The sequence below is a fragment of the Oryctolagus cuniculus genome, chromosome 14, assembly GCF_964237555.1.
Source record: "Oryctolagus cuniculus chromosome 14, mOryCun1.1, whole genome shotgun sequence".
In the NCBI taxonomy this organism is placed as follows: Eukaryota; Metazoa; Chordata; class Mammalia; order Lagomorpha; family Leporidae; genus Oryctolagus; species Oryctolagus cuniculus.
In genome coordinates, this window is record NC_091445.1 from 78,743 (window position 1) to 98,208 (window position 19,466).

Below are 19,466 nucleotides of genomic sequence, written 5' to 3' on the forward strand. Positions count from 1 at the left end.
ACCTGTCATCCTAACCCAAACCCTAAACCCTACCTCCAAAACCCTAAACCCCAAACTTTGTATCCTAACCCTAACCTTCACTCTAAACCATGATTGCCTAAAACCTTAATATTAATCTTGAATTCACACATAACCTCCAATTCTAATTTCTCCTTGATGCTACTTGCTAGCTCCTAAAAATCAATCGGGAGGCCAGCGCTGTGGTGTAGTAAGAAGCATCCACCTGCAGTGCCAGCATCCCATATGGGCACCAATTTGAGACCCAGCTCCTACACTTCCAATCCAGTTCCCTGCTAACCTGCCTGGGAAAGCGGCAGGAGATGGTTCAAGTCCTTGGGCCACTGCACCCACATGGGAGACCTGCAAGAAGCTCCTGGCTCCTGGCTTTGGATCAGCCCAGCTCCAGCAGTTGCAGCCATTTGGGGAGTGAACCAGTGGATGGAAGACCTCTCTCTCTCTCTCTCCCTCTCCCTCTCTCTTTCCCTCTCTCTCTCTCAGTAACTGCCTCTTGAGCAAACAAATAATTTTTTAAAAAAACCAATCTTTTCACCATGACATTGTGAAACTCAAATCCCTATTGTTTGTGTGATAATTTCAACCCAAAATCAAGCCCAGCCCCCACATTGCAACCTCAATTACATGACATCACATGACAGAAAACTAGAGAAAACTGTTAGAAGTGCATATCCAAAAACCTTCCACAACAACAAATGTAAAGCGATAGTACATTAAAAGCATTACATGCTATATTAAGATACCTCTTTCAGAGGGCTGGAGCTGTGGCATAGTGGGTAAAGGTGCCGCCTGCAATGCCAGCATCCCATATGGGCATGGGTTCAAGTCCCAGCTGCTCCACTTCCTGTCCAGCTCTCTGCTGTGGCCTGGGAAAGCAGTGGAAGATGGCCCAAGTCCTTCGGCCTCTGCACCCACGTGGGAGACTCAGAAGAAGCTTCAGGATCCTGGCTTTGGATCAGCGCAGCTCCAACCATTGGGGCCAATTGGGCAGTGAACCAGCAGCAGATGGAAGACCTCTCTCTCTCTGCCTCTCCTTTTCTCTCTGTGTAACTCTGACTTTCAAATAAATAAATAAATCTTTAAAAAACAGTTATCTCTTTCAGAAAATCAAGGTTGAACAATAAAACACTCATCCACGTAAAACATCACATTTACTGAACCATGGAAAACACCACCTGGTGATCCCAGATGCAGAAATGGCTGGAATAAATCCACAACCACGTAATGATGTTTAAAAATGCCCATTGATCAGATAAAGAAGGGAACTTCCAGGCCTGACACTGGGTGCAGCAGGTGCAGCTGAGGCTTGTCATGCCCGTACCCATATGGGGGTGCTGCTTTGATTCCCAACCTTTCCACACGTGTGACCCAGCTTCCTGATAGTGTTCCTGGGAGGCAGTGGGTGAGGGCTCACGTATTTGGGTTCCCACCACTTACAGTGGGAGACCCAGATGGAGTTCCAGACTCCTGGCTTCAGCTTGGCAGTGTCCTGGCTGTTGTGGCCATTTGGGGGAGTGGTTCAGGGTAGGCAAAACCTCTCTCTCTCTCTCTCCTTCCCTCCCTTCCTCCCACCCTTTCTATCACTCTCCTTTTCAAATAAGACATAAATCTTTAAGAAGAGAGCGAATTCTGGAGAGAATTTCAACAGGATAGGGTGGTTGGGCAAACCACACAGCAAACATCACACTCGGTGATGCTACCTGAAAGCTGTAGGCCTGAGCTGAGGGGCAGGGCAGGGCAGGGCAGGGACGCCCACATCCCTTGTGTGTTCAACACCACACTGCACTTCTCTGCAGAGCAGTGATGAGACAGGAAGATGACACTAAGGAAAACGTGACACAGCATCAGAGCTGGTAAACCCGCCCAAGGAAGTGAACACCACAGCACCAATACACAGAAATCCACCTCACACCAGGAACGAGCAATCAGGAGAGTAAATTTTAAAACTGTATTTTAAATTATGTCAACCCCAACAACATGCTTAGGAATAAATTTGATGTTGGAGCAAGACTCTCACCCTGAAGATTATAAGTTATTACTGAATGATATTAAAATAAATAAATGTGAAGACACACCAACCTCACCCAACAGAACACTTAAAACTGTTTGACTGTGGTCCCACAATGCAAAGCAAGCTGCAGGGTCAACGCGATTCTCATCACAAAGATCGGGCCCAGAGATGGGGAAAATTACCCTACATTTCCAGGGACACTACCTAAACGGTGAAGCAATCCTGGAGAAACATACACTGAGGAGATTCACACTTCCCATTTTCAAATCTTAACACAAAACAATGAGACTCAAATAAAGTGTGATGCGGGCAGACTGGACCCCACACTGGAGGAGGAAACGCTGCGCAGGGACCTGGGGCGCTTCTGGGTCAGGCGCCCCCTGGCGGCCACGGGGCGCGGCACAGGACCTCAGCGTGCTCTTTGCAGTGCCTGGGCGCCCCCTGGTGGCAGTTCCCCTGATCCTGCAATTCACGGCCCTGGTCATTCCAAGCCCTAACTCCGGAGGGAGATTCAGTTGGAGACAGAGCCCACCTCCCTGTGCCGTGACAGGTATGGATGCAAATGACACGAGTCAAAGTACAAGGCCAGTGCGCAAAAGTCATTTGATTGGCTCTACATCAGTAATAAGGTATAAGAAAAATTCAAATTTGAAAACTGGAATATGAAAATTTAAAAAGCAATACTTTCAATAATTGCACTGGATAAAATGGAGGTCCTTAAAGCAAAATTAAAAATTTAAGTATAAATATGTGTCCAGAAAATCCTTAAACACTGTCCAAAGAAGTCAAATGAAATACAGATCAAGGCAAATATTCATTATTCATTGGTCAACTCAATGTTGTTAAGATGAAAATTCTTTTTAATCATTAAAAATATTTATTTATTTACTTACTTATTTGAAAGGCAGAGTGACAGAAAGTGAGAGACACAGAGAAAAAGACAGAGAGAGATCTTCCATCTGCAGGTTCACTCCCCAAATGGCTGCAACAGCCAGAGCTGGGCCAGGCTGAGGCCAGGAGCCAGGAGCTTCTTCTGGGTCTCCCACATGAGTGCAGAAGCCCAAGCAATTGGGCCATCTTCCACTGCTTTTCCAGGTGCATTAGCAGGGAGTGGAACAGCTGGGAATCAAACCGGCACCCATAAGGGATGCCAGTGCAGTAGCTGGTGGCTGCTACACCAAAAGGCCAGCCCTGAATATACTTTTAATATTGATGCAGAAACTAAGTGAAACCACAGATTCCCAGGAAACTGTATCAAATCCCAGAACAGATGGCATTTGCTTGACAAAGTCCAGCTGTGAAAACTAGCACATCTGGATGCCTGGATCCCAAAGGTTAACATGGAGCCATGGTGATGGAATGTGGTGCTAGTGTTGGAGTGGACAGATGGCTAGGTAGAGGTGAATACAGGGTCCCATACTGACCAGTGCAAAAGCAGCCAACTGTCAGTGGGACAAAGTCAACTCAACAGAAAAGGAATGTCTGCTCCACAGCTGGTGATGGGACGGACAGCTGGAAACCATGTGGGGAAAAACAGACACACACCTTAGAAAATTAAAAACTCATTCAAAGTGAACCGTGTGCTTGTATTTAAAATGTGACCATAAAAATTCTAGATTAAAATGAATATGAACATGTACTTCATAAGTCTCTAAGTGTGAGCCTAAAAACCAACCCATAGGAGAAAATAACTGACAATGCAGACTTTGTTAGAACTAAAAATCTGCTCTGTGGGGCTGGATGTTGTGGCTCCATGGGTTAAGTCCCCACGTGGGATGCCGGAATTCCTGTCCAAGTGCCTGGTTCAGGTCGCAGCTACTCCACGCTTCCAATCCAGATTCCTGCTAAGGCACCTGAGAGGCAGAAGGTGGCCCAAGTGCTTGGGTCCCTGTCACCCAAGGGGGAGACCTGGGTGGGGTTTCTGGTTCCTGGCTTCAGCCTGGCCGAGTCCCAACTGTTGCAGGCAGTGAATCAGCAGATGGAAAATCTCTCTCTGCCCAGTTATGTGTCACTCTCCCTCTCAAATAAATCTCTTAAAACTTCTATTCTGAAAAATACGATAAAGCAAACAAGAGGACAAGCCACAGACTGGGAGACATCACTAAAACGGGCATACCTTGAAAAAGACTGTGTCCAAAACACACTAAGAAGCTGTAAAATTCAACAGCAAGAGAGCAAGCAATCAAATCACAAATGAGGAAGACCTAACAGACACCTCACCACAGAAGACATGCAGGTGTCAATCAAGCACGCAAAATAGGGCCCAAGGTCACTTCCATGAGGAAGAAGCAAATGCACACAAGGACGTAGCCCTGTGCCCTGATACAACTGCTGTGAAGGGTGTGGAACCGGAGCTCGCAGGAGCTCACCGCTCCGGAAAGCAGCCTGGCGGCTCTCCAAAGCTGAACACGGTCTCACCAGATGACCCAACACTCGTGCCCTAAGAATTTAGAGACAGGTTTGAAGAGGGATGTCCAATAGCAGCATGTAATTATGCACAGCAGTTCTACTCGTAATGGCCAAATCCTTGAAGCTGTCAGTGTTCCTCCAATGCGTGGGTGATGACAGCATAGTGCATCCCTGAGCAGTCAAGCAGATGGGACCTTCTGTCTGTCCCTGTGCCACTCAAATACACATCACACACCACCCACCCCTCCTTCCAAGAGTTAACTGGGCGGGGGGAGGGGGTTGGCCAGTGCGGAGTGGGCAGGAAAACAGCAGCAGTGGAAAATCTCCCCTTCAGAAAGCTCCACTGCATGGAACTCACCAAGAGCTCAGCTCCCCGGCCACCCCTGCCCGATGGGACAGGCCATCCTGCACTGACCACACCACTCACCTGAGGGGACAGGCCACCCTGCTCTGACCACACCGCCCGAGGGCACAGGACACCCTGCTCTGACCACACTGCCCGAGGGGACAGGCCATCCTGCTTGACCGCACCGCCAAGGGGACAGGCCACCCTGCTCTGACCACACCACCCGAAGGCACAGGCCATCCTGCTTGACCGCACTGCCAAGGGGACAGGCCACCCTGCTCTGACCACACCACCCGAAGGCACAGGCCGTCCTGCTCTGACCACACCGCCCAAGGGCACAGGCCACCCTGCTCTGACCACACCGCCCCAGGGCACAGGCCACCCTGCTCTGACCACACCGCCCCAGGGCACAGGCCGTCCTGCTCAGACCACACCACCCGAGGGGACAGGCCATCCTGCTCTGACCACACCACCCGAGGGGACAGGCCGTCCTGCTCTGACCACACTGCCCGAGGGCACAGGCCATCCTGCTCTGACCACACCGCCCGAGGGGACAGGCCATCCTGCTCTGACCACACTGCCCGAGGGCACAGGCTGTCCTACTCTGACCACACCGCCTGAGGGCACAGGACACCCTGCTCTGACCACACCGCCTGAGGGCACAGGCCACCCTGCTCTGACCACACTGCCCGAGGGGACAGGCCACCCTGCTCTGACCGCATGCGCAGTTCTCACACTGCTTCCTCCAGGACAGGGAAACTTGGCCAAATTGTTCACACATGCAAGGGGCCAGCAAGCCCTCCCTGCCTCTCGGGAGACCCCTCAGGGAATGCTGGGGCACCTATCTCTATTCTGGATAAAGCCCTGTAACTCACTGCTACACATGAACAAAACACACACCTCCCCTCCCAGGGAAACTGGCTCAGCCCAAGGAGCATCCTGGCAGAGGCCACCATGTGGGACACCAGGCGACAGGGGCCACCCAGCCATGCTTTCTACCACACAGCAGGAGATGTAGGCACCTGATACAGACACTGGAAGATTCTCCTCCGTGAGCCCCACAGGTGTAGGGTGTTAGGAGGGGCAGGGTCACGTCTGGGTCAGAGAGGGCAGCAGGGCAGGCTCATGGAGACGCAGCCAGGGAGCACGAGAGGGAATGGAAACACTGATGGAGGAACAGGCCTGCGGCGTGAGGGAGAGCAGAGGCCACAGCCGGGACGGTCGCTCTGGACAGCACTGGTGGTCGCTACACGGGTCAACCCCTGCCCAGCCTGGGACTGACTCCTAGGTGTGCAGACGACACGTGCACAGGGCCAGCCTTACCCACACGCCCACCCCCAGGGACTGGACGAGCAAACTGCAGTTATGCACACCACGGAGTTCGCTGAGCAAGAGAGAGAGCAGTGAGGCACCAGCGACAGGGACGGAGTAAATGACAGCAGCGTCTCCAACACGAGCTGAGGGCGGAGAGGTGAGGCGCACAGGAAGCTCAGCCCAGCGGCGCTGTGTGGGAGCTAGCAAAGCCCTGGCCTGCGAGGCGGGCATCCCATGTGGGCGCCGGCTTGAGTCTCGGCTGCTGCACTTCCGACCCAGCTCCCTGCTATGGCCTGGGAAAGCAGAAGATGGCCCAGGTGCTTGGGCCCCTGCACACACGTGATGGACACAGGAAGCTCCTGGCTTCCGCCATTTCAGCTATTTAAGGAGTGAACCAGTGAATGCAGGATCTCGCTCTTTCTATGTAACTCACTTTCAAATAAATAAATAAATCTTTAAAAAAAAAGAAGCAGCTCAGCCCTTCTCTGTCGCACCAGGTGCTCCCACATAAATTTCAAGACTGGAGTGGGGTTACAAGGCGCAGCTGTTCCCTCTCATTTTAAGTCTTTGCAGTCTTACTTTTCTGTCATGGGCTTTTCTTTCTTCCTTTTTTGGCAAATTAAAATAAGAATTTAGATGTTTGTGGGAAAAGTAGCTGTTTGAGCTGGACTGGCTCTGAGTCTAACCGAACAGTACAAATTCCAACAAGAAATGCGGGCCCCTCCCCACAATTCCAACCCCACCCTCCAAGAAAGACCCTAAAACCATCTTCAGTCCCGCAGAGCTGCAAGCACCCAGGGTGGCCATGGGTGTGCCCACAGCACCCTCTGCAGGGCGCGTCGTGAAGTTCACCGCCCACCAGGGACCAGCTGCGCTCTAGAACCTCCTGGAGGTCCCAGGGCAAGGGCCAGCAGCCAGGGTTCACGGGAAGCCGGACAAGGATCAGCACGTGGCTGCAGAGAGTCAGAGGGAGAGGCCAGGGCCTGAGCAGGTGGCACAGGAAACGAGGATGACGGGAAAGCCCGCCCTGGTACATCTCACCATCTAACAGGTGGACAGAAGCTACCCAAGGTCAGGGCAGCACGGTCCGGGAGGAGAACGGGCGTTCCACCTGGACTCAGACACTGAGGGCACTCCTGCTGCCAGAGGCACCTCGGGCGCCCTGCCTTATTAGAGTCCATCTTCCAGAGGGCCCTGCGGGCGTCCCACCTCGGGGAACTCCATCTCCCAGAGGGCCCTGCGGGCGTCCCACCTCGGGGAACTCCATCTCCCAGAGGGCCCGGCGGGCGTCCCACCTCGGGGAACTCCATCTCCCAGAGGGCCCGGCGGGCGTCCCACCTCGGGGAACTCCATCTCCCAGAGGGCCCCGCGGACATCCCACCTAGGAACTCCATCTCCCAGAGGGCCCCGCGGGCTCCCCCCTTGAGGACTCCATTTCCCAGAGCACCGTGGGCGTCCAGCCTCTGAGAACGTCTCTCGGAGGGCTGAGAAAGGGTCCACCTACGAGGACCCCCATCTCTCAGAGCCCCGAGGGCGTCCTGCCTCTGACCCCGTCCTGACTCCTCCCGGAGCCCAGCCCGCGACAGCCTCAAAGGACTCCATCTCCCAGAGGTCCCCGCTAGCGTCGCTCGTCAGAAGACTGCGTCGCCCAAAACGCCCCGCGCGGTCCTAACTCAGACTCCATTTCCCAGAAGCCCCCGTGAGAGTCGCGCCTCAAACGTCACTGCCCAGAGCACTGAAGGCTCCACCGCAGATTCCATTTCCCAGAGGCCCCTGTGAGGAACGTCGCTTCCCATGCCTCGCGTGTGCCCGCTTCAGACTCCATCTCCCAGAAGGCCCTGCGGGTTCCTAAACTCAAGACATCACCTCCCATGCCCCGCGAGCGCCCGCTGCAGATTCCATTTCCCAGAGCACCGTGGGCGTCCAGCCTCCGCAGACTCCGTCTCTCGGAGGGGCCAGAGAGGGTCCGTCTGTGAGGACCCTGTCTCCCAGATCCCCACAGGCAAACTCCTCAGACTCCATCTCCCAGAGCCCCAGGCGTCCTCCTCAGACTTCATAGCCCGCAGGTGTCCCACAGTCCGAGGCGGAAGTTGGTCACGCGCCCTCTGGTGGCCGCCATCCTAGTTTTCGAGGAAATGAACAAATTTAGGTCCTTACTGATAGGACTGAAGGCCTCCGTGTTGGAAATTTGCACTGAAAGGGGGCGCACTACCCCATGTCTTCTCTGAGAGTCGTGATGCAGCAATTACTGTTTGTGAATTATTTGCAAACTATATGGAATGCCATAAATACGAAAGTGTAATTCTTAAACAAAAATCAACTCAAAATAGTCCATATGCTGAAAATTGAAATGAAGAAATACAGAAATTCTAGAAAAATGTAGACCAGAATCTTTGTGGTCTTTGATTTGGTAGGGAGTTCTAATCACAATTCAGTTCACAAAAGAACAAAGTTGTGAACATGGACTTCATAAAATTAAATTTTCTTCTGTGAAAGGCCCTGTTCAGAGAACAAAGAGGGTGCAGAAAGGGAGCAGGCACCGACAGAGCAGACACTGGTGAAGAGCATGCACTCGGGGCAGGCAACTGGTCGAGTGGTTAAGATGCCCAAGTTCCACATCTGAGTGCCTGGGCTTGATTCTGGGCTCTGGCTCCTGACTCCAGCTTCCTGCTAATGCAGATCCTGGATGGCCTCAACTGAAAGCATCAAACTATTTGGTTCCTGGTACCCACGTGAGACAACTGGATTGAGTTCCTGACACTTCACCATCAGGGGCCTGTTGCAGAAATTTCTGGAGTTAACTGGGTTATTCTCTTGTCCTTTCTCTCAAAAGAAAAAAAAATGTGGATATCAGGGGCCGCCACTGTGGTGGAACAGGTAAGCCACCGCCTGTGATGCCAGCATCCCATACAGGTGCAAGTTCAAGTCCTGGCTGATTCACTTCTTAACCAGCTCCTTACTAATGTGCCTGGGAAAGCAGTGGAAGATGCCTCAAGTCCTTGGGACCCTGCATCCATGGGGCCTAGTACTGGTCATTGCAGCCATTTCAGGAATAAACCAGAAGGTGGAAGCTCTTGCTCTCTATCTCTGCCTTTCAAATAAATATTTTTTAAAAAGGAGTAAATCACAATCTACTTAAATTATTTAGAACATGCGAGCATCAGAGAATGGAATGCAAAAGATGACAAGGAATCTGGGTCTCAGATGTGTGGAAACACTGACCGCAGGTGGTGGGAGACGCTGCTTGTCTCAGCCACTCTGGAGATGAGTGGAGTCCACAGACCCCAGGGGGAGGAGATTCTCAGGGGTTCTTCCAGGGGAAAGAGGCTCCTGGATCCTGGCTTTGGATCAGCCCATGTCCAGCTGTTGTGATCATTTGGAGAGTGAACCAGCAGATAGAGACTCTCAGGATTCTTCCAGGGGAAGGAGGCTCTCAGGGTCCCCAGGGGAAGGAGGCTGTAGGTGTAGCATGGACAAGGAGCTCCATCTGGCATGCCAGTCTCAGGCAGAGTGGAGTCATGTGCCCTCTGCTGGCATCTGGGGACCCCATTGCTCAGTATCACAACAAAGTGGTGACCATGCCCCCCCATCATGGTCCCACTGAAGCTGTAGATTACTCTAATGGTGGGTCCCTGACACTATACAATTGGAATTTTCAACAGCACCATAAAAATTGAAGTCCTAAGGTGTAATGTAACAAAATATATACACACATGCACTCAGAAACCTTGAGACATGATAGGGAGGGGTCAGCACCCTGGCACAGCAGGTCAAGCACTACGTACAGTGCCAGCATCCCAAAGAGGCTCCAGTTTGCGTCCTGGCTAATGCACCTGGGAAGGCAGCAGAAGATGGCCCAAACGCTTGGACCCCTGCCACCCACATGCATAACCCAGATGAAGCTCCTGGCTTGCCAGCCCCAGCCGTAGGGAACATTTGGGAAGTGAACCAGCAGATGGAAGATCTCTGCCTCTCCTTCTCTCTCTCCATAAATCTGCTTTTCAAATAAACAAATGAATCTTCAAAAAGAAAGAAACACTGCTGCAGAACAATCAGAAGGAGTATTAGTAAGTACAGAGCTATTCCTCATGCAGGAGTAGAACAGTGCTTACTGTGAAGACAGGACCGTCCCTTCTCATTTGACCTGCAGATTCAGTGGAATCCCAATCACATTCCCAGCGAAGATGCCAACAAACTTTAAAATCCTAGAACAGATGACATAAGACTGAAAGAGGGGGGCCGACATCGTGGCTTAGCAGGTAAAGTCACAGCTAGTGTTACCAGCATCCCATATTGGTACTGGCTGGAGCCCCTGTTGCTCCACTCCCAATCCAGCTCCCTGCTAGTGGCCTGGGAAAAGCAACAGAAGATGGCCCAAGTGCTTGGGTCCTGCACCCATGTGGGAGACCAGAAAGAAGCTCCTGGCTCAGCCATGGCTGTTGTGGCCACATGGAAGTGAATCAGTGGATGAAAGAACTCTCTCCTCTCTCTTCTCTCTCCTCTCTCTCCTCTCTCTCTTTTCTTCCCTCCTGAAACTCTTTCAAATAAATAAATAAATCCTTTAAAAAAAGAAATTATGACAATAGTTGTCATGAAGGAAAAGCAAACTAGGAAACAGGGAGATGGGAATGCATATCTATGAAATGGCTAAAATCTTTTAAAAGAAACACTAGCAATTACAATAAAAATTTTCATTCATCCCTGTCCCACCGTCCCTGTAGATCTGAGGAGATTCCTATTGAAAACAAGCATGTCAACACCATGCAGGAAAAACAGAGGGCATCCGACTTTATTGAACACAGTAAGCCCACCAAATCCATTGCAGCCAACTGCCAAGCCAGTCAACTTGTATGATGACACTGCACAGACATGATTGAGTAATGCTGGAAGCCATACAAGGAAGATTTAGTCTCAGAGGTCACCTTGTGGATATCACACCAGTAGCAGGGGCCATCACGTGGACATAGAATCAGTATTAGAGGTCATCGTCCAGACCTTGTACTGGTTTCAGTGGCCACCGTGTGGATATCTTCCTGGTAGCTCTACGTCCTGTGCTCTCCGTGCAATTTCTTCCCCCGGCCCCCAGCCCTTTCTGTGTCCAGCACTCTTTTAAGACTTGGCAGCACTGAGGCGAGAGACTGCAAGCTTTTTACACACCATGGCAGAGAGCAGATCTGAGATTTCATCCTTGCTGGGGACCTGGCGCATGTCCCACACCCTCAAAGGCTGCAGTCAGCCAGAAAAGGCAGGTTCATACACCCTCTTGTGGCTGCTAGGATTTGTCTCAGGACACACACAATGTGTGCCCCTCCTGGCTTTCCTAGGAAATGAAGGATATTTAGCCCTGTACTCAAGACTACTCATTGTCACAATTTTGGAAATGCAAACTGAAATGAAGCCCAGTATCCTGTGTCTTTTCCATGAATGGTGATGGAATACTTATTTGAAAACACAAGCTTTGAGGCCAGTGCTGTGGCACAGAAGGCTAAGCCTCTTGCCTTCAGTGCCGGCATCCCATATGGGTGCCACTGGAGTCCTGGCTGCTCCACTTCCAATCCAGCTCCCTGCTAGTGCACCTAGGAAATCAACCAAAGATGACCCAGTTACTTGGGCCCCTGAATCCATGTGGGAGACCCGGAACAAGCTCCTGGCTCCTGGCTTTGGCCTAGCCGAGCCCTAGTGACAGTGGCCATTTGGGGAGTGAACCAGCAGATAAAAGATTGATCTCTCTCTTTCCTACTCTGTATCTCTGCCTTTCAAATAGATAAGTAAATCTTAAAAAAAATTCACTCAAAATACTTCATAGGCTAAAGTTTCCAATGCAAAGTATAAAAATCATAGGACAAAAAAGAAATGAAGAAAATCTACATGGTCTTGGACGATTTTTTAAATTATTTTATTTATTTATTAAGGCAGAGAGAGAGAGAATCTGCCATCTGCTGATACACACCCCAAACGGCCATAACAGCCCAAGATAGAACAGGCCAAAGCCAGGAGTCTCCAACTCCATCCAGGTCTCCCACAAGGGTGACAGGAACACAAACACTTGGGGCTTCTTCAGCTGCCTTCCCAGGTGCATTAACAGTGAGCTGAATCAGAAGTGGAACAGCTGGCACTTCAGCAGGCACTCATAAGTGATGTCAACCTCGGGCTGTGGCCTAACCCACCGTGCCACAATACCCGCTCCGAAGCTTGAATAATTTGTAACACATAACACCAAAAGCCAATTCCCAGAGTAAAAAAAAAAAAATGAAATTGTGGGGCCGACGCCGCGGCTCACTAGGCTAATCCTCTGCCTTGCAGCACTGGCACACCAGGTTCTAGTCCCGGTCAGGGCGCCGGATTCTGTCCCAGTTGCCCCTCCTCCAGGCCAGCTCTCTGCTGTGGCCAGTGAGTGCAGTGGAGGATGGCCCAAGTGCTTGGGCCCTGCACCCCATGGGAGACCAGGATAAGTACTTGGCTCCTGCCATCGGATCAGCGCAGTGTGCTGTCTGCAGCGTGCCGGCCGTGGCGGCCACTGGCGGGTGAACCAACGGCAAAGGAAGACCTTTCTCTCTGTCTCTCTCTCTCACTGTCCACTCTGCCTATCCAAAAAAAAAATGAAATTGTGGACTTTGCAAAAGTAAAATTTCTGTATGATGGATCATGTGTAGAGAATAAAAAGGGAACATTTAAATTATTTGGGATGTGAGAGTACCCAGGGATGGAATGAGACAAAGAATCTATTACAAATGTATGGAAATTTCACTAATTATGAAGACACAGCTAAACCCACCACCTGTGAAGAAGGGGCCCTCACCAGGCTCACATCTCCCGCAGCCTTGGTCTTCGGCTTTCTGGATGCTGGGATTGTGGGCAATAAACATCTGTCATTTGTAAGTTACTAAGCTGTTTTGTGACAACAGCCTGGAAGGACTAAGACAATGGGTTATTATAAAGGTGTGGTGAAGGACACACATGCACAAAGTATCCAGGATGAGGCCCACAAGGGTCCCAAGGGCAGGGCTTCCACCCCATGGAGCTGGGGCTCCACCCTCTTGGCACTTGGATGTGTTCACCACCACAGAAGCCCCCTGAAGCACATCTTTTAGGGATTCCTATGGGGGCTTCATCAGGCAGGCATGACTGATGATTCACTCCCTCTCCAGCCCTCTCATCCCAGAGGATCAGGGAAGGGACTGGAAGTTCCAGGTCTCTAATCACAGCTTGGTCTTTCTAATAACCAGCCCCGTCCTGAAGCTATCCAAGAGCATCCAAGAGCTATCCAAGTGTTCTCATTAGAACAAAAGACTTTTCCTATCAACTAGGAGAGATCAAAGACTTAGAAAGAAATGAAAAGACCAAACACATATTAGAACACAAGAGGCTTGCAGGACTCCTATCAGGACATTGTAAAGGTTTTAGAAGCACTACACTAAACACTGGGGACAGATGCACCCACGTGGGAGACTGGAAGGAAGTACCTGGCTCCTGGCTTCGGATTGGCGCAGGGCTGGCCATAGCAACCATTAGGGGAGTGAACCAAGGGAAGGAAGACCTTTCTCTCTGTCTCTCTCTCACTGTCTATAACTCTGTCTCTCCCTCGCACTAACTCTGCCTGGCAAAAAAATAAAACAAATTGGGGACAGAGACTGAACATGAGAGTACTTCAAAAAGTTACTGGAGATGGAATAAAAGATAAATCTATTTTGCTGCAAAAACATTTGAAATCAAGCATTTTTTTAATTAGAAGCTTATGGAAAATATATGTTATGAAAACCATATGCATCGATTTCAAATTTTTTATGAAAAATATTTATTTATTTACTAGAGAGGCAGATTAGAGAGAGAGAAAGAAACGCTAGAAGGAGGTGGAGGGGGGAAGCTGTGTCTGGCTTTGACCATCCTTAAAGGTACCCTGAGGTCTCTCACACCTCCCCCCATCCCAGTGTTCTGGGATAGCCCTTCAAAGTCCCAGGTACTGATTCTGTTTCTTCCCTCCCTAGTTGTGGGCAACCCTTTAGCCCACTCAGTTGGGGTTTCTCTGTAGGGTGGCCCACACTCCTGCTGGAATGTATATTTATTCCCCCATTGCCAAATGAACTTTCCTATTTGTACACAATACTGGTCCCTGCTTAGTATTTCTCTACAGGGAGCAAGAACTTGGATTAAAAATTAATAAATTCAGGGGACACTGCTGGGGCATAGTGAGTAAAGCCGCAGCCTGCAGCACCAGCATCTCATATAGGTGTTGGTTCAAGTCCCAGCTGCTCCACTTATGATCCAGCTTCCTGCTAATGCACCTGGGAAAGCAGCAGAGGATGGCCCAAGTCCCTGAGTCCCTGCACTCACGTGGGCAACCCAGAAGCTCTTAGCTTTGGTCTGGCATAGCCATGGTCATTTTGGCCATTTGTGGCATGAACCAGCATATGGAAGATCTCTCTATATATATATACTTCTCTACCTTTCAAGTAAATGAATCTTTTCAAAAGTTAATAAATTCAGTTTCCATATCAAGGGCAAGTGCCTGGTGCTCTCTGAGCCAGAGGTTTGGCCCCTGGTGGCCCTGGGAGCAGAGCGGGAGCATTTCCTGTGCACAGAGGATGGGCGCCCCTGGTGGTCGCTGGAGGCAGCTGCGGGAATCTGGCGTTCTTTGTATGCAATGTTTGGGCGCCCCCTGGTGGCGATCCTGACGAATCTGAAACTGCTCTGGTTATTCCACGCTGCGGCTGGAGATTCAGACAGAAACAGAGCCCACCACCCAGCGCCTTTATTGAAATGGATGGAAATAACACCAGGAAATGCCAACTGATTTCCTATATATCAGTAATAATGTCTTAAAAAATGGAATTTGGGGGATGGTGTGGTGTAGCAGGTTAAGCCATTGCCCATGATGTCAGCATCCTATAAAGGAGCAGTTCAAGTCTTGGCTACACTGCTTCTGATCCAGCTCCATGCTACTGCACCTAAAGCAGCGGGAGATGGTCCAAATACTTGGGCCTGTGCTACCCACATGGGAGACCCACATGGAGTTCCAGGCTCTTAGTTTCAGGTGGACCAGCCTCAGCTGTTGCACTTTCTGGGGAATGAACCAGCATATGAAAGGTGTCTCTGTCTCTCTGTCTCTGTCTGTCTGTCTGTCTCTCTCTCTCCCCCTACACCCCCCCTTCTCTCCCTCCCTTCCTCTCTTCCTACCTCCCTCTTCCCCTTCACTCTGTCTTTAAAATAAATAAATCTTTAAAACACTGGAATTTTAAAACTGAAGTAAATATTATAAGGCAATACAGTTTACAACTACACAGCCTAAAAATGAAGCCCTTGCATACAAATCTTTTAAAAAGTACAAATATGCATTCATGAAAATCTTGAAACAGTTTAATGAAGTGAAACAAATGTAAATAATTACAGATATTCCTTGTTCAGAATTGGCAGACTCAATATTGTTAAGATGAAAAATCTTTCAAAATTGATATACAGATTCAGTGCAATATCAATCAAGTCCCCATGAAATTATCTCAGCCTAGCGTAGATGACATGGGGTGATGAAACACATCTGGATCCCAGCACTTATCCTGGAGCCACAGTGATGAAGACAGTGTGAAACTGATGAACAGACAGCCCCGGGTAGACACACAGTCCACTGATTCTGTCACAGGGGCAAAGGCGACACAGTGGAGAAAGGAATGTCTATTCCACAATTGGTAATGGAATATTTAGAAAGCACATGGAGGAAAATGGGCATAAAATAAACTTCATAGCCTATTTATTTACATTTAAATTTTGAGAGTAAAAATTCCGGAAGAAAATGAACATGACTATGGGTTTCAGGATAAATTATTAGTTTTTTTAATATTTAAGTGTTTTTAATTTATTTGAAAAGTAGAGAGACAAGCAGACAGAGTATCCATTTCCTAGTTCACTCTCCAAAATGCCCACAACAGCAGGACTGGTTTGTACCAAACTCAGAAGCCACAAATTCAATCTGGGTCATCCATGTGGCAAAGACCCACTTGAGCCACACCTGCTGCCTCTTGGGGTGCATGTTATCAGGAAACTGGAATCAGGAGTGGAGTCGATACACAAGTCTGGGCAGTTCATCACTGGATGCTGATATCCCAAGCCATCTCTTAATCCACTATGTCAAACAACCACCTGTGATATTTTCAGATGCAACACCAAAAAAAGTCCATGAAGTGAAACAAATGATAATGTAGACTATAATCCAATTAAAAAGGTCTACTCTGAAAAATTCTGTTAGTGAAGCAAAGACTAGCCACAGGCTGGGAAAAATAACTGGAAAACATCTATAAGAAAAGAGTTGTAATCAAAATACAAGAATCTGTAGCATAAATAAGAAAACAAACATCAACATTAAAAATAAAGACCTGAACAGACCTCTCACCAAAGAAGATATAAGCATACAAAATAACGCTCTACACCACTTTTCATGAAGAAAAAAATAAATTGAAACAACGACCTAGCCCTGCACGACTATGAAAATGACTAGCATCTCTTCTAAAGATGCAACATCAACTGCTCTGAAGGGCATGGAACAAGACCTCTCACTCATCACCTGTGAGACGCACAATAGCGCCTGTTCTGGAGAAGCTCGTTTCTTCCAAAGCTAACCATCGTCTCCCTTACGATCCAGCACTCAGGATCCTGAGACTATAGAAATCAGCTTTAAAGATGGAATGCCAAAAAACAGCAATTGCATAGCAGTTGTAGTCACAATGGCCACTTGCTTTAAGGAGTCAGTAGGTCCTTTAGCAGGAGAGTGAAGAACAACACCGCGTGCATCCGTGCAGTGGAGGCTCTGGGGTTTCTGGCATCTCAAAGCCTCTGCGACGCTGCCCACCTGGGCTTCCTATCCTCCTGTCCTTATGCCTTCCCAAGGGTCCGAGTGGACTCTGAAAACACCTACAACACAGAAGGTGCGTTCAGCGGAATGCAGGGCTGCCTCAGGACTGGAGGAAAGGCCTCAGTCTGAACCCTGGCCCCTGACAGCCTCCTCGGGAAGGACAGGAGGGCTAGGGACAGCCTCACAAGCCCCATAGGGCCACACCTGCCAGCGAGAATCTGGAGGTGGCTCCTGTTAGTTGCTTTGTGACCAATTCATTCCAACTTTTGATTTAATCTCTTTCTGCAGCCAGCTACTTAATCTAGAGCCTGGATATTGTTAACCTGGGCTCCACAGTACAGCTGTAGCCCAGGGTCAGGTCTCCGGATGCTACCTGAGAATGTGAGACCCATGAACAGGTGTCCAAGCCACACAGGAAACATGTCCCCCTGTGGCATTCACTTATCTGATCGTGAGGTGGCCCAGGTCCCACGAGGCCTCATGAGCCTCACACTGATAAACAGAGCAGTCTGGACTCTAAAAGGCCAGCTCCAGGTGTCGGTGCTGTGGCGTAGTGGGTAAAGCCACCGCCTGCAGTGCTGGCATCCCATAGGGGCAGTGGTTTGAGTCCCAGATGCTCCATTTCCGATCTAGCTCTCTGCTATGCCTGGGAAAGCAGTAGAAGATGGACCAAGTCCCTGGGCCCCTGCACCCACATGGGAGACCCCGAAGACACTTCTGGCTTTGGACCAGCACAGCTCTAGCCACTGAAGCCAACTGGGGAGTGAACCAGCAGATGGAAGACACCCCCCAACCCCGTGTGTGTGTGTGTCTGTGTGTAACTCTTTCAAGTAAATAAATAAATCTTAAAAAAAAAAAGGCCAGCTCCAGAAAGTGATGCACACTAGTACTTTATACTTGGTTAAGCTGAGGGTGACTACAGTCACTTCTGCCCACACTCTGACCCCAGATGCCTAAGATCTATTTGGAGGCCTGTCTCACGCCCATGACTGACATCAGGCACTGCTGAGAATCCCCATACAACCTCTGGAGGTTCTTCAGGCACACAGAGCAGGAGGGGTACCTGTCTGAGCCAGAAGAGGCTTTTGCCTTTTGGTGGCCTGGAGCTGCAAGCAATCCTGCCCCAGATGGAAAATAGAGGACCCCTCAGGAGAGGTGCCCCCTATGGTTCAGTGCCCAGAGACCAGACTGCTTTCCCTCACTTTCAAAACTTCAGTACTCTCAACCCTAGAATGGATTCATTCCGGCCTCCTTCACAGAAATGATCCCAGTGACACCCCCAGACCAGCAGTTAGGCCTCCTATGATCGGCATGGGCACGATAAGGGGGGTACCTGGGCCAGCAGGGAGATCACTGCCAGAGGCAAGGACACTGATAAGCATTCACTTGTGTCCCCCAAATTCACAGGCTCAAAGTCTATCCACAATACCTGTGTTCATAACCTCGTATGGAAATGGTCTTTGCTGATGACCAAGTTAAAATTAACTCAATGTTAGGAGTCTCATTGCACTATGATTGTGCCCTTGTCAAAGGACGGGGTAGGTCTGGACCGAGGAATGCACACAGAGAAAACACCCTGTGAAGACAGAACTCACAAGTCAGGAAACTAGGAGGCTGGAGTGACTCTTGGAATGGGCCCTTCTCTGGCACCTTCAGAAGCACAGCCCTGCAGACACCTGGATCCCAGGTTTCAGACGGCAGAGCTGTGAGACGACAATCACTGTGGTTCCAAGCCACCCAGCGCACGGTGCTCTGGTAGGCAAATAATACAGGAGTATTCTGTTCTATCCACCTTTCTCTCTCCAGGTCACCCCTCAGGAGAGACAGACAACCCACACCAGCTCCTCCCCAGGAACAGCTCAACCCAGACTGCCTCATGGAACCACAGGAACCACCCCGGCTCCAAAGAAGGAATCACAGCAGCCTGGCTATGAAAGCACGGCGCTACACACACATGCGCCTCTGCAAGGCTCAGACCACACTCTGGACTCAAGAGGGAACATGACCCATGGCACTCTAACCCCAGCTTGAAGTCCATTATAATTTATGCATGAATCATCTTAGTTGAAAGACAGATTTTCTGTCCTCTAGTTCATTCCCCAAATGCCCACCACAGCCAGTAGCCCACAGCCAGTAGGCTAGACTAGGGTGAAGCCAGGAGCCAGGACCTCCTTCTGGGTCTCCCGTGTGGTAGAAGGAACCCAAGTATTTACTCTATCAACTGCTGTCCTTGAGGCACATTAGCAGGAAGCTGGATTGGCAGAATAACAAGGACTCAAATCAATGCATTCTGATATGGAACACAGAGTGTAGCTTAACTCCGTGCACTACAACACCCACTCCCATGAATCATCTTTGCCTGGTTTATTAACATCAATAGCAAGGAGCCTTCCTCAGTCATGAGCCGTGGGTCCAGGTTAGCAGGGAAATAAAGGATGCTTCTAGGAAGGCCTTACCTGACCGTAGGGCTGGGGCTGACTCGGCTTCGTGGCAGACACAGGGCCAGGAATGGCAGACATGGCTAGGGACAA